This window comes from Podarcis raffonei, chromosome W (genome assembly GCF_027172205.1).
Source record: "Podarcis raffonei isolate rPodRaf1 chromosome W, rPodRaf1.pri, whole genome shotgun sequence".
NCBI lineage: Eukaryota > Metazoa > Chordata > Lepidosauria > Squamata > Lacertidae > Podarcis > Podarcis raffonei.
In genome coordinates this window covers 1,323,121-1,338,239 of record NC_070620.1, presented here as the reverse complement: position 1 = coordinate 1,338,239, position 15,119 = coordinate 1,323,121, and the positions used below count along the sequence as shown (strand labels likewise).

General features: G+C 48.1%; 1 pseudogene; it reads right to left on the bottom strand.

The window, feature by feature from the left end:
* The window catches only part of LOC128406107 (inositol polyphosphate 5-phosphatase OCRL-like), a 334,197-nt pseudogene extending 319,389 nt beyond the window's left edge, over positions 1 to 14,808 (bottom strand).
* Positions 14,809 to 15,119: the final 311 nt, after the last annotated feature.

Genomic DNA, 15,119 nt, shown 5'->3' with positions numbered 1-15,119 from the left:
AGACTGCTGAGGTATGTGTGGGAAAAGCGAAAGCAGAGGCTTTTCTGTTGCCGCGGCAGCCTCTTTGATGTCCGGCTGGCCTAATTGGCCTGGGAGCCGAGCCAAGCAGGCCTCAAGATTTATGAGGAGCCAAGATAAGGAGTCTCTGAAGTGAAGAAGACTCACGGCTGACGTTAAGAGGTGGAATGGAGTTTTTCCAAGCCTCTGAAGCTGCTGAGTGTCCAAAGTTAAATCGGGACAATTATCAGAGCTGGGCAAAATGGTGTGAGAGTTTGCTGCGTCAGTTTGGAGTCTGGCATACTGTCTCTGAAGCCACTCCAGATCCTCAGACAGAGAAATGGCAGGCTCAGAATTCGAGAGCCATAGACGTAATAGTCTTGTCCGTCTCTCTGGAGGAAATTGCTACGCTAGCTGGCAACACGACTGCACGTCAGATGTGGAATGCTTTGAAGATAGCCCATCTGCCAGTCATCCTAGCCCAGAGTTTGACTGCATCGGAGGTCCTGGCTGTTTCCCAGAATGAGAGTGAATGCAGAGATGCCGAGGGCACCGGTTGCAAGCTGCAGGGGGAGCTGACTGTGATGTCATCCCAGGCAGCATTCCAGCCTCCAGAGGGAGCCAAGGAGTCGGCAGCTGAGAGCTCTGTTTCTCGTGAGAACCAAGGTCAGAGCCTTTGCAGAGGCCGGAAGACCAGATGTAAACAGAGCAAGATGCAGGGGGGCAAGTTGCAAAAGCCCTCGCCAGTGGAAAACAAGGCTATGTTTGCTGGCACAGCTCCACCAAAGGCTAAAGGCACGTCTGATGGCCAGGAGCAGGTGGGCAAGTTGCAAAAGCCCTCGCCAGTGGAAAACAAGGCTATGTTTGCTGGCACAGCTTCACCAAAGGCTAAAGGCAAGCTGCAAAAGCCCACGCTGGTGGAAAACAAGGTTTTGTTTGCCAGCAAATCTGCTTCGAAGGGGAAGGCCAGGTTTATTGTTGACTCTGCGGCCACGCGCCATCTCAGCAAAGACCGCCATCTGTTTATCTCCTTCACACCTCAAGATGGAGAGGTCCAGCTGGCTGATGGAAGGACTTTGCAAGCTACAGGAGTTGGAACTGTGAAACTTGAAAGTCTGCATACTACCATTAGTAATGTTCTTTTTGTTCCAGGAGCTGTGGACAATTTGATTAGTGTACCACAGCTGACTGGGCGTGGTTTTGAGGTTTCCTTCAAGAGGACTATCTGTGTCATCAGAAAAGGCAAAGAGGACATGTGGCATGCAAAGTTGATGGATGGTTTGTTCTGTCTAACTTATGATGACAATGGTGTTGCTATGTCTAATGCTGATACTTGTTGTGTTGCACAAACTAACAAGGTTCTTCATGCAGCATGCATTCATGATGCACATCGCAGATTTTGTCACCTCTCTTGGCAATCGCTAGCCAAGATGCCTGAGTTGGTTGAAGGTTTGGACATCAAACCTTGTAAATTTCACATGAAATGTGTATCTTGTGCAGAGAACAAGGTGAAGGTGGCTCCAAAAGGCAAGGAGTCTAGCAGGCGGGCTTCCAAACCCTACCAGCTAGTTCATGCAGACCTGGTGGGTCCTCTAGCGCCCTCTTTGGGAGGAGCAAGGTACTTCATGGTTCTAATTGATTCTTTTTCCAGGTACATTCATGTGTTTATGCTCGAGCAGAAATCGCAAGCATTTCCTAAGTTCAAGGCATTCTGTGCTTGGTTGGAGAATGCTCATGGTAAACGTATTGGTTGTCTGTTTACTGATCGAGGCGGGGAATTCACTTCTCAGCAGTTTGAAGCTTTCCTGACTGAGAAGGGAATCCAGCATGATTTGTCAACGCCTAGATCGCCATGGATGAATGGGCTTGCGGAGAGAGCAAATCAAACGTTGCTGCAAGGGATAAAAACCTTGTTGCATGATGCCAATCTCCCTGAGAACTTTTGGGGGGAGGCTCTGGCGAATTTTGTTTATTCTTTTAACAGGAGACTGTCATCACCTATTGGCTGCACTCCCTATGAGAAGATGTTTGGTAAGAAACCTAATGTCAAGCACTTGAGAATCTTTGGTTCTGACATGTGGGTACACACCCCACAAAGCAACAAGCTTGGGAAGCGTGGGGCACATGGTTTGTTCATGGGGTACGAAAAAGGTGCATACAGAGTATGGATGACTAACTCTAAATCCATAAAGTTCACAAGGAGTGTTGAGTACAATCCTAAGTGGGGGGGAAATGTGGGAATTTTCCAGAGTTACCCAGAGGAGGATGAAGGTGATGTGAAGAAACCAGATCATGCTGAGAAAGCTGAGGAAACTGAGGATGATGATGATGATGATGATGATGATGATCAGAGTTCGAATTCCAGTTCAGTGGGCGGCGCTGCTGCTGCTGTCAGTGACAGTGATGACACAGCAGACTACAAGAGCACAAAGGCCTCAGTCAGACCATCTGATGAGTCTGACAATGAACTGGAAGAACCACTGTTCACCATTGGTCACTATTCTCCTAAGAAGGAGGAGATGAGTCCAGAAGACTTGCGTCTGGTTCGCAGGTCTGAAAGGGCGACCAAAGGCAAACCTCCAAAGAGATTTGCTGATGAGTTTGCTAAGATGGCAACTGCTGTTCTTAGTAGCTCAGAGAAGGTGTGGGAACCTTCAAGCTTCAAAGAGGTCCAGGAGTTAACCTCTAAAGATGCTGAGCCTTGGCTTAATGCCATGAAGGCTGAAGTTGATTCCTTGAACAGGAACCAGACTTGGGAGCTGGTACCGGTAGTCCCAGGGATGAGACTGGTTGGCAGCAAATGGGTCTTCAAGGCCAAGACAGACCAGAATGGCAAGGTTGTCAGACACAAAGCCAGATTGGTTGCCAGAGGTTTTTCACAGGTACCAGGGCAGGATTACCACGAGACCTACTCACCCACGGTCAAATATGAGAGCATTCGGCTGATGCTCAAGATCGCTGCGGAGGAGAAACTGCATGTTTCCCATCATGACATTAATACAGCTTTTTTGTACGGGATTCTGGGGGAGGAGCTGTACATGCTTCCACCTGACGGGATGCAGATACAGAAGGGAATGGTCTGTAAACTGCGGAAATCCTTGTATGGTCTCAAGCAGAGTGCCAGGTGTTGGAACACAAAACTCACTGAAACGTTGCTTTCTCTAGGTTTTCACCAGGGCAAAGCTGATCCGTGTGTGTTTGTCAAGGAGGAGGGGCAAAACAAACTGTATTGTTTATGTTTTGTTGATGATCTTCTGATGTTTTGGAAGAATCAGGCTTTCTACCAAAGCACCCTAGCTCAGCTGAAGGAGCACTTTGACATGAAGGATCTTGGTGAGGTATCCAACTATCTTTCTCTGCAGGTGGAGAGGGACCAAGCAGGTAATTTTCTGGTACACCAAACACAGAAAATTGCTGATGTATTAACCAGGTTGAATTTGGTTGATGCAAACCCAGCAGACACACCGATGGTGACAGGTTACCAGGTAGACAGTACTGCTGAAGCGTTTTCTGACACAACGCTGTACAGATGCATTCTAGGCAAGTTGAATTTCATTGCTAGATGTTCAAGACCTGACATTGCTGTAAGCACTAACCTGCTTAGCAGACATGCTAACAATCCTACTGTTCAGGATTGGAAAGCTCTGAAGCGCATAGCCCGGTATTTGAAAGGGACTATGCACTACAGGCTGAGGTTCACCAGTCAGAAGACTGGAGGTCTTGAAATCTTTGCAGATGCAAGTTTTGGAAGTGACACCACGGATGGTACAAGCACTTCTGGAGTATGCTACATGTACAACCACTGCCTGTTTGACTGGTTGTGCAAAAAGCAAACGACAGTTAGCCTAAGTTCCTGTGAAGCAGAACTCAATGCTCTGTCATTTTCACTCATGGATTGTGAATGGTTGATGCAACTGTTTAAGGACATTGGGGTTTCTGTGAAATGTCCTATACATGTGTATCAAGACAATAGATCTTGTTTGGCTTTGCTGAACTCAGAGAGTTGCAAGCAAAGGACCAAGTACTTGCAGATTAAGCTACATCGTGCAAGAGAGTGTATTCAGAAAGGACTCATTCAGGTGTCCTACATGCCAGGAAATGAAATTCCTGCTGATCTGTTGTCTAAGGTTGTTAACAGAGAACAACTGAAGGTTTACGCACAAAGGTTGCAATTGGGTTGAACCACAGGTACTACAGGTTACACGGAAAGGGGGAGGATGTTAGGATATTTCCGTTCCACCTTAAAAGGGAGCAGGATGTTTGTATAACAGCCTGCGTAAGTTCCTGTCTCACAGGATGTTTATGTTGTAAGTTCGTTTCGTTTTTGCCTGTCTTGTCTGAGCAGTCGGAGCAGACGGTCATGCCTTCTTTGTTCTGACCAACGCCAAATAAAACTGTAAATATGCATGTTCTGCTCTCACGCTGTGCAACTTCCTGCTGTGTGAATTCTGCTGTCAGAGTGTGCACTAAGCCTGAGGCTTAGTGTCGCTGAATTGCTGATATTGCCTGACTACGGGAGGTCGATGGATCGTCCGGCACCGAGCTTGGGGGCTTCAGATGGATTCTATCTCCCTGGCAGTATCCCAACAAGTAATACCAGCCACTTCTTCCTCAGCTTAGCTATTCGGGGCCCCAAAGGAGCTTTGCTAATGAAAGAAAAAAAGCTTTTTCCTTGTATTTTTTAAGATGTGTCAGCCAGCCTGATATCTAAGCACTATCCCAGTAGCCACAGGCAACCAGAAATTCTTTGAAGGCAAGTGAGTTGGTTGATCTCTCCATTCTTCCTTCACCTGGCAACCTGGTTTCCAGGCTGGCTTTCCGGGAGCAGAAAACCACCTCTCAGATCTGCTGTGCCAAGCTTGTTTGCTAGAAGATTACCCCGTAACACCCTTGTCCTCTTTGCAAGCCTCCTAAATGGCTAGCCTTCTGTGTTTCCATGCTGGCCATGAAGGAAGGGGCATTCCCCACTCTGAAAACAGCACAGAAATACAGCCTGTCTAGTAAAGGGGTAAAAAGAGCAAGCTAAACAGCCTCTGTAAAACAGTAGCATCTGAAGCTGCTAACCACATACTGATAAACATATCATAAAAGGAGATAGTTTTGGATTAACTGCATCTTGTCTCAATGTCTGAAGGTGCACAATCCGCTTCATTTGAACCATGGCTCATTGAAACAAGCCAACCTCCAATCGTGGGTTTACAAAGCTGGTAAAATGAACCACCATAGGATCTGGACACACCAAACTGTGGTTAATTTAAAATCCAAGTGGAAGCTTCCCAATAGGCTTGGGGTGGGGGAGAGGTGTGCAAAGCTGGAGGAGAGGCTGCCGTCCTGCTCATAATATGAAGCCACGGTTCAGTATGTGGCACCAAGGAAAATTGCCCACCAGAACTAATACTTTCCATTACCCACCCATGTGGCCTGAGTGAACAGGACAGACTTTGCCTGGCACCCAACAATAAAGCTGTCATGTAGATGTCGCTTTCTCCAGCCCCAACTCTGATACAGGTTCCACTGGTCTTTGCACTTTTGCATGATCTGACCTGAATTCTGGGTGTTGACACATTCCTTCTCTCTCTTGGCGAGGACGTGCTGGATGAGTCCCTCTCTCTGTCCGGACTGCGTATGTGTGGAAGGCACAAAGAGCTTGCGCATAGTGTGGGTCATTGGGGTTGCTTCTTGCTCATGCTCTGCTTGTCACGGATACGCCTCAGGGAGATGAGAACAGAACTCAAGTAGTCCTTAAAAGCAAGGAGGCGGGAGGGCACAGTACACCTCTAAGGCAACTTACAGCCTGCTTGGTGGCAGCGGTGGGGGTGGAGGCTCCCGGCGGGCACTCATTTGCTGATTCTACAGGTTTCTTTCCTTCTCCATGAAGTTATCCTCGAATCCCAGAATTCCGGAGAGAGGAAAAGACTTCTGAGGTTAGAGAGGCTTCAGAACCGTTTGGGGAAGTTTCGGGAAAGGAACTTAGAAAATACTTAACTGCAGGAAAATGTTCCTGCCTCCCCACAGCACCACATTTGCCGGACAATTGCCTCTCAGCTTATGCATGTTTAGGAAGGATTGTGGAGGAAACAGGTCCTCCCCTCAAGGCCTTTTCCTCTAAAGGAGGTAGACTGGTCTTCTCCAATCCTCTGGCCACTGCTGAGTTTTCCAAACTCGCTGGCATATTGCGTGTAGCACCTTAACAGCATCATCTTTAGCAAACTTTAATAGTTCAGCTGGAATATCATCACTTCCACTGGCCGTGTTATTAGCAGTGCTTTCTAAGGCCCATTTGACTTTGCCCTCCAGGATGTCAGGCTCAAGGTCAGCAACCACACTACCTGGGGTGTATGAGACATCCATATCTTTCTGGTATAATCCCTCTGTGTATTCTTGCCACCTCTTCTTGACGTCTTCTGCTTCTGTTAGGTTCTTTCTGTTGGGATACTGCCAGGGAGATAAAGTCCATCTGAGCCCCCAAGCTCGGTGCCGGACGATCCATCAACCTCCCGTAGTCAGGCAATATCAGCAATTCAGCGACACTAAGCCTCAGGCTTAGTGCACACTATAACAGCAGAATTCACACAGCAAAAGTTGCACAAGCATGAGAGCAGGACATGCATATTTACAGTTTTATTCAGCGTTGGTCAGAACAAAGAAGGCATGACCGTCTGCTCCGACTGCTCAGGCAAAACAGCCAAAAACGAAACGAACTTACAACATAAACATCCTGTGAGACAGGAACTTACGCAGGCTGTTATACAAACATCCTGCTCCCTTTTAAGGTGGAACGGAAATATCCTAACATCCTCCCCCTTTCCGTGTAACCTGTAGTACCTGTGGTTCAACCCAATTGCAACCTTTGTGCGTAAACCTTCAGTTGTTCTCTGTTAACAACCTTAGACAACAGATCAGCAGGAATTTCATTTCCTGGCATGTAGGACACCTGAATAAGTCCTTTCTGAATACACTCTCTTGCACGATGTAGCTTAATCTGCAAGTACTTGGTTCTTTGCTTGCAACTCTCTGAGTTCAGCAAAGCCAAACAAGATCTATTGTCTTGATACACTTGTATAGGACATTTCACAGAAACCCCAATGTCCTTAAACAGTTGCATCAACCATTCACAATCCATGAGTGAAAATGACAGAGCATTGAGTTCTGCTTCACAGGAACTTAGGCTAACTGTGGTCTGCTTTTTGCACAACCAGTCAAACAGGCAGTGGTTGTACATGTAGCATACTCCAGAAGTACTTGTACCATCCGTGGTGTCACTTCCAAAACTCGCATCTGCAAAGATTTCAAGACCTCCAGTCTTCTGACTGGTGAACCTCAGCCTGTAGTGCATAGTCCCTTTCAAATACCGGGCTATGCGCTTCAGAGCTTTCCAATCCTGAACAGTAGGATTGTTAGCATGTCTGCTCAGCAGGTTAGTGCTTACAGCAATGTCAGGTCTCGAACATCTAGAAATGAAATTCAACTTGCCTAGAATGCATCTGTACAGCGTTGTGTCAGAAAACGCTTCAGCAGTACTATCTACCTGGTAACCTGTCACCATCGGTGTGTCTGCTGGGTTTGCATCAACCAAATTCAACCTGGTTAATACATCAGTAATTTTCTGTGTTTGGTGTACCAGAAAATTACCTGCTTGGTCCCTCTCCACCTGCAGAGAAAGATAGTTGGATACCTCACCAAGATCCTTCATGTCAAAGTGCTCCTTCAGCTGAGCTAGGGTGCTTTGGTAGAAAGCCTGATTCTTCCAAAACATCAGAAGATCATCAACAAAACATAAACAATACAGTTTGTTTTGCCCCTCCTCCTTGACAAACACACACGGATCAGCTTTGCCCTGGTGGAAACCTAGAGAAAGCAACGTTTCAGTGAGTTTTGTGTTCCAACACCTGGCACTCTGCTTGAGACCATATAAGGATTTCTGCAGTTTACAGACCATTCCCTTCTGTATCTGCATCCCGTCAGGTGGAAGCATGTACAGCTGCTCGTTCAAAATCCCGTACAAAAAAGCTGTATTAATGTCATGATGGGAAACATGCAGTTTCTCCTCCGCAGCGATCTTGAGCATCAGCCGAATGCTCTCATATTTGACCGTGGGTGAGTAGGTCTCGTGGTAATCCTGCCCTGGTACCTGTGAAAAACCTCTGGCAACCAATCTGGCTTTGTGTCTGACAACCTTGCCATTCTGGTCTGTCTTGGCCTTGAAGACCCATTTGCTGCCAACCAGTCTCATCCCTGGGACTACCGGTACCAGCTCCCAAGTCTGGTTCCTGTTCAAGGAATCAACTTCAGCCTTCATGGCATTAAGCCAAGGCTCAGCATCTTTAGAGGTTAACTCCTGGACCTCTTTGAAGCTTGAAGGTTCCCACACCTTCTCTGAGCTACTAAGAACAGCAGTTGCCGTCTTAGCAAACTCATCAGCAAATCTCTTCGGAGGTTTGCCTTTGGTCGCCCTTTCAGACCTGCGAACCAGACGCAAGTCTTCTGGACTCATCTCCTCCTTCTTAGGAGAAAAACGACCAATGGTGAACAGTGGTTCTTCCAGTTCATTGTCAGACTCATCAGATGGTCTGACTGAGGCCTTTGCGCTCTTGTAGTCTGCTGTGTCATCACTGTCACTGACAGCAGCAGCAGCGCCGCCCACTGAACTGGAATCCGAACTCTGATCATCATCATCATCATCATCCTCAGTTTCTTCAGCTTTCTCAGCATGATCTGCTTTCTTCACATCACCTTCTTCTTCCTCTGGGTAACTCTGGAAAATTCCCACATTTTCCCCCCACTTAGGATTGTACTCAACACTCCTTGTGAACTTTATGGATTTAGAGTTAGTCATCCATACCCTGTATGCACCTTTTTCGTACCCCATGAACAAACCATGTGCCCCACGCTTCCCAAGCTTGTTGCTTTGTGGGGTGTGCACCCACATGTCAGAACCAAAGATTTTCAAGTGTTTGGTGTTAGGTTTCCTCCCAAACATCTTCTCATAGGGAGTGCAACCAATAGGTGATGACAGTCTGCGATTAAAAGTGTAAACAAAATTCGCCAAAGCCTCCCCCCAAAACTTCTCAGGGAGATTGGCATCATGCAACAAGGTTTTTATCCCTTGCAGCAACGTTTGATTTGCTCTCTCCGCAAGCCCATTCATCCATGGCGATCTAGGCGTTGACAAGTCATGCTGGATTCCCTTCTCAGTCAGGAAAGCTTCAAACTGCTGAGAAGTGAACTCCCCGCCTCGATCAGTAAACAGACAACCAATATGTTTACCATGAGCATTCTCCAACCAAGCACAGAATGCCTTGAACTTAGGAAATGCTTGCGATTTCTGCTCGAGCATAAACACATGAATGTACCTGGAAAAAGAATCAATTAGAACCATGAAGTACCTTGCTCTTCCCAAAGAGGGCGCTAGAGGACCTACCAGGTCTGCGTGAACTAGCTGGTAGGGTTTGGAAGCCTGCCTGCTAGACTCCTTGCCTTTTGGAGCAACCTTCACCTTGTTCTCTGCACAAGATACACATTTCATGTGAAATTTACAAGGTTTGACGTCCAAACCTTCAACCAACTCAGGCATCTTGGCTAGCGCTTGCCAAGAGAGGTGACAAAATCTTCGATGTGCATCATGAATGCATCCTGCATGAAGAACCTTGTTAGTTTGTGCAACACAACAAGTATCAGCATTAGACATAGCAACACCATTGTCATCATAAGTTAGACAGAACAAACCATCCATCAACTTTGCATGCCACATGTCCTCTTTGCCTTTTCTGATGACACAGACAGTCCTCTTGAAGGAAACCTCAAAACCATGCCCAGTCAGCTGTGGTACACTAATCAAATTGTCCACAGCTCCTGGAACAAAAAGTACATTACTAATGGTAGTATGCAGACTTTCAAGCTTCACAGTCCCAACTCCTGTAGCTTGCAAAGTCCTTCCATCAGCCAGCTGGACCTCTCCATCTTGAGGTGTGAAGGAGATAAACAGATGGCGGTCTTTGGTGAGATGGTGCGTGGCCGCAGAGTCAATAACAAACCTGGCCTTGGCCTTGTTTCCCACCGGCGTGGGCTTTTGCAGCTTGCCTTTAGCCTTTGGTGAAGCTGTGCCAGCAAACATAGCCTTGTTTTCCACTGGCGAGGGCTTTTGCAACTTGCCCCCCTGCTCCTGGCCATCAGACGTGCCTTTAGCCTTTGGTGGAGCTGTGCCAGCAAACATAGCCTTGTTTTCCACTGGCGTGGGCATTTGCAACTTGCCCCCCCGCTCCTGGCCACCTGCAAGCATCTTGCTCTGTTTACATCTGGTCTTCCGGCCTCTGCAAAGGCTCTGACCTTGGTTCTCACGAGAAACAGAGCTCTCAGCTGCCGACTCCTTGGCTCCCCCTGGAGGCTGGAATGCTGCCTGGGATGACGTTATAGTCTGCTCCCCCTGCAGCTTGCAACCGGTGCCCTCAGCATCCCTGCATTCACTAGCATTCTGGGAAACAGCCAGGACCTCCGATGCATTCAAACACTGGGCTGGGATTATTGGCTGGTGGGCCTTTTTCAAAGCATCCCACATGTCACGTGCCGTGAGATTTCCAGCAAGCGTCTTTATTTCCTCCAGAGAGACGGATAAGACAATAATATCCACGGCCTTCAAATTCTGGCTCTGCCATTTCTCTGTCCGAGGAACTGGAGTGGCTTGAGAGACAGTATGCCAGACTCCAAACTGACGCAGCAAACTCTCACACCATTTTGCCCAGGTCTGATAGTTGTGCTGATTTAACTTAGGGCACTCAGTGGCCTCAGAAGCTTGGAAAAACTCCATTCCAGCTTTTTACGTGAGCCGTGAGCCTTTATTGCCTTCTAAGACTTCTTATCTCGGCAGCTCATAAATCACGATGCCTCTGGCTCGGCTCCCAGGCCAATTAGCTTTGCCGGACATCAAAGGCTCTTGCCGGCATTCAGAAAAGCCTCTGCTTTCACTTTCCCAGCACATACCTCTCAGCAGTCTGTCGCTGTCTTACTCTTCTGCAAGTGCCGTGAATCTGGGCCCGAAACCTGTTGTTGGGATACTGCCAGGGAGATAAAGTCCATCTGAGCCCCCAAGCTCGGTGCCGGACGATCCATCAACCTCCCGTAGTCAGGCAATATCAGCAATTCAGCGACACTAAGCCTCAGGCTTAGTGCACACTATAACAGCAGAATTCACACAGCAAAAGTTGCACAAGCATGAGAGCAGGACATGCATATTTACAGTTTTATTCAGCGTTGGTCAGAACAAAGAAGGCATGACCGTCTGCTCCGACTGCTCAGGCAAAACAGGCAAAAACGAAACGAACTTACAACATAAACATCCTGTGAGACAGGAACTTACGCAGGCTGTTATACAAACATCCTGCTTCCTTTTAAGGTGGAACGGAAATATCCTAACACTTTCCACCTTTGTCCTTTATTATGGTACTCTTTGTATGAAATGTTCCTTTCATAGCTCCAGTTTTCTTGAACAGATCTCTGGTTCTTCCCATTCTGTTGTTTTTCTCTATTTCTTTGCATTGCTTGTGTAAGAAGGCCCTCTTGTCTCTCCTTGCTATTTTTTGGAAATCTGCATTCAATTTCCTGTATCTTTCACTATCTCCCTCGCATTTTGCTTGCCTTCTCCAAGTCCACCTTTCCTTTTGAAGCAAAATGTCCTTGAAATGGGGGAGAAATGCCCTGCATGAAGTCTTGGGTTTGCAATTTGGGGAGAGGGGAGACTGTTTGCGGCGCTGGGGAGCGGGCAGGCTGGCGAGGCCCCCTAGATCTAGAGGCCCTAGGCTTCTGCCTACTTAGCCTATACATAAATCCGGCCCTGCCTATGTCACAGTGAGCACAGGCCCATCGATCACGTGCAAGGCATTCTGCGTGTTGGGAAGGAGCCTCCTGTTCTGGGCCAGGGGGAAGAGTGACACCAGCAGAAGACTGGGTGGTGGGGTCGAAGCTGATCCCGTGGAGCACGTGAGGAGTCAAGGCTTCCCGCATGAAGGCCTCGCTTCCCCTAGAAGCCCCTGCCTCCTGGTCTGTGTTCGCTTTCTTCTTCAGGTACAGCGCCAGCATGTTCTGGATGGTGCACCTGCTTTCGGGGAGAGATTGTAGAGCCATGAGATGGGTGAGACTCCTGCAAGGCGTCCCCAAAGTCAGGGGAACATAAGCGGATTTGAAGAGCCTTGCTGGGTCAGGCCAAGGCCCATTCAGTCCGACATCCTGTTGGCATGTAGTTGGTCCACCACAATTGCAATATTATTGCATCCTTCAGGAATGGTGTGTCCAGCTCCATCTGAGTCATCATCCAGGCACGCTGTGGAGCTGCATGGATGAGAGATGGGCATCTTCGGCCAGTCAGGGGTGAAGAGCTGGCAAGATCCCCTGTACTGAGCAGAAAAGCAAACTCTTTGGCCTCCGAGATCTCTCCCAACTCTCAGCAGCCCTCACTGTGAGCCATACTAGAGGAATTTTGTCCTGCTTTTGCTGAGCTACAACACAGGAGCGCACCCCTAGGGGGCCATGATGTGGTAACCCTGGCGAAGCATTGCAGAGCAACTGAGAAAGCAGAATGATGTTTGCGTGGACAGTCCATTAGAAAGCTGCACTATTATTGCATCGATAGCACATTGCAGAATACGGCCCCCCTCCAGGCAAAAACATCCGTCTGGAGGCACAGTAGCTTTCATTTCAGAGGTTGTGGTTTTACAGCTTCCTATTTATTTATTTGTTTATTTATTTGTTTGAAATTATTTATTTATTTCATAAAATTTATACACTACCAGATGGTAAGAAACATCAAAGCCGTTTACAGAAAGATAAAACCATAAAATCAGGGAAAACCTACAGTACATTAAACGCTGAAAAAGTGAATACCAGAATAGATCAGAACTCACTCCCAAGGTAAGGGGAAGAGACATGGCTAAGATGGCAGGACAGCTTACTCTATGGTGTTAACCCCTTCATGCACTAATTAGACTGAAGCATGTTGGTTATATGAGACTGGTTATCCCGCACAACATGCTCTCACACAACCGATGCCCTCCAACTGAAAACCCATTTCCTGGACAATATCAACATTGTGTTTTGTGCCTGTGAACTGCACAGTGAATACTTTTATTAGAAAAGAAAACAGCCCGGTGTTTCAGCTTCTCAGAGTTGTTTTATTCAGTGCGCTGCTACAGCTTGTCACACCCAAATCCTCCCAAGGAATCTGCCAAAGTGCTTTTCCAGGCAAAAGGGGGCAGAGGGAGAGAAACCAAGAACCTCAAATTCACTAGACCAGGGATGGGGAATTGTGTGGCCCTCTAGATGTTGTTGGATTCCATCACCCCTGACCGTCGGCCATGCTGGCTGAGGCAGAAGGCCATTGGATCTGGCAATATCTGGGAGCCCACAAGATTCCCAGCCTCCGCCCTACACAAACAACCAGGCACTCAGCTGTGAGGCACGCCTCTTACCGGAGGGAGGGTCACTCCAGAGGCAGCTGTGGCATGAGGGTGCTGGATCATGCCTTTGTGGGCACACCTGAGGATTAAAGAGGACCTCCTAGGAAGCATGCTTGGAGATCTTCCTTACCACGTGGCTCTCTGGCAAAAGCACAACAGTACTAACGGACATATGGAACCACACCTCAAAGCTGGATCAGACTTCCCAGATCCTGTAGCCTACATCAGGAGGAAGACTGGGGCAGAGGGGCCTAGAGTGGGAGTCAGAGCTGCTCTTAGGGCTGCATGTCTGAAGCATGGGCAGAAATCTTTGGGTGTGAGGTTGCATGGGGCTGTCTCTTTGTGTTTTGGTGATGCCAAGCCGCCAGCCAGCCAGAGGCAGGCAACCAACTGGCTTCAGGGGCAAGCTCCTTTGCAAAGCCAGTCTGACTTCACCAAATGCAATGGCAGAGTGACTATTCAGCCCATGTTCTGCTTCGCTGTGAAATGGCGTGTGTTCCTCAACCCAGAGAACCTCTTTTTCAACGTCAAGCTGGTCTAAGGAAGAAAAGCATAAGAATTAGTCTTGAATCCCCCCCCCCACATGTGCTGGGAGATGCCTGCACACCGCACATGTAAAGCACATCTCCTCCCACATTCGGAATATCTTCCTGACAGTAAGAGCTGTTCGACAGTGGAATTTGCTGCCAAGGAGTGTGGTGGAGTCTCCTTCTTTGGAGGTCTTTAAGCAGAGGCTTGACAACCATATGTCAGGAGTGCTCTGATGGTGTTTCCTGCTTGGCAGGGGGTTGGACTCGATGGCCCTTGTGGTCTATTCCAACTCTATGATTCTATGATTCACCCACACCCAAAAAGTCCTGGGAACAATGGTTTGTTAAGGGTGCTGGGAATCGTAGCACTGTGAAAGGAAAACTAAGGTTCTTAGGATATTTGGAGGGGGTGGAATGTTGAATACACAGTGGCCACATGGACGGACACACACACACACACACACACACACACACACACACACACACACCAGCATAGCTTCAACTTTTAGCACAAAAAGTCTTCAGCCAGATGTCATGCAACCCTTTGGCAGGGGCAACTTATCATTTTATTGGTTTTCCATAACAAACAATTAAAAAGGCGGACAATCTTGCAAAGGAGTGTTGCCATTTAAACTGCTGGTGTGATGTAGGAACCCGAACAAAGAAAAGGAACAAGCTACGAAAAATGAAACATCCCACCTGGGCACGGTTTCTGAGAGAGCAACAGCAGACGACCCAGACTCTGGCAAGATGAGCATTTGCCCAGTGGATTCCGGCCGGTCCATGAGGGCAGACAGGGGATGGCTGTGGTGGCCGCCAGCCCCTTCCCACTCCATCTCAGATACAGAACGCATTGGCTCTGCCACTCCTTGGCTCTGGCGCCACCTACTGTTGGCCTCCTTGCCTTCCACCCTCCCAGTCCCAATGAGCAGCATCCACCCCTGGTCCAGAGGCGCAGAGCAGTACTTAGGTGATCTTGCGCCCCGGCAGAACCGTCCAGATTGCGCCCCCAGCCACGGACAAGTTAGCTCTTCTTTCCTCCGCTCCTCCACCCCCCCACCTATTCAATTCACCCTGGAAGTACAAGTATCGAAAAGTACAATGTTAGAGGTTTCCCCCCACCCCATAGCAATATAATTGGATTCAG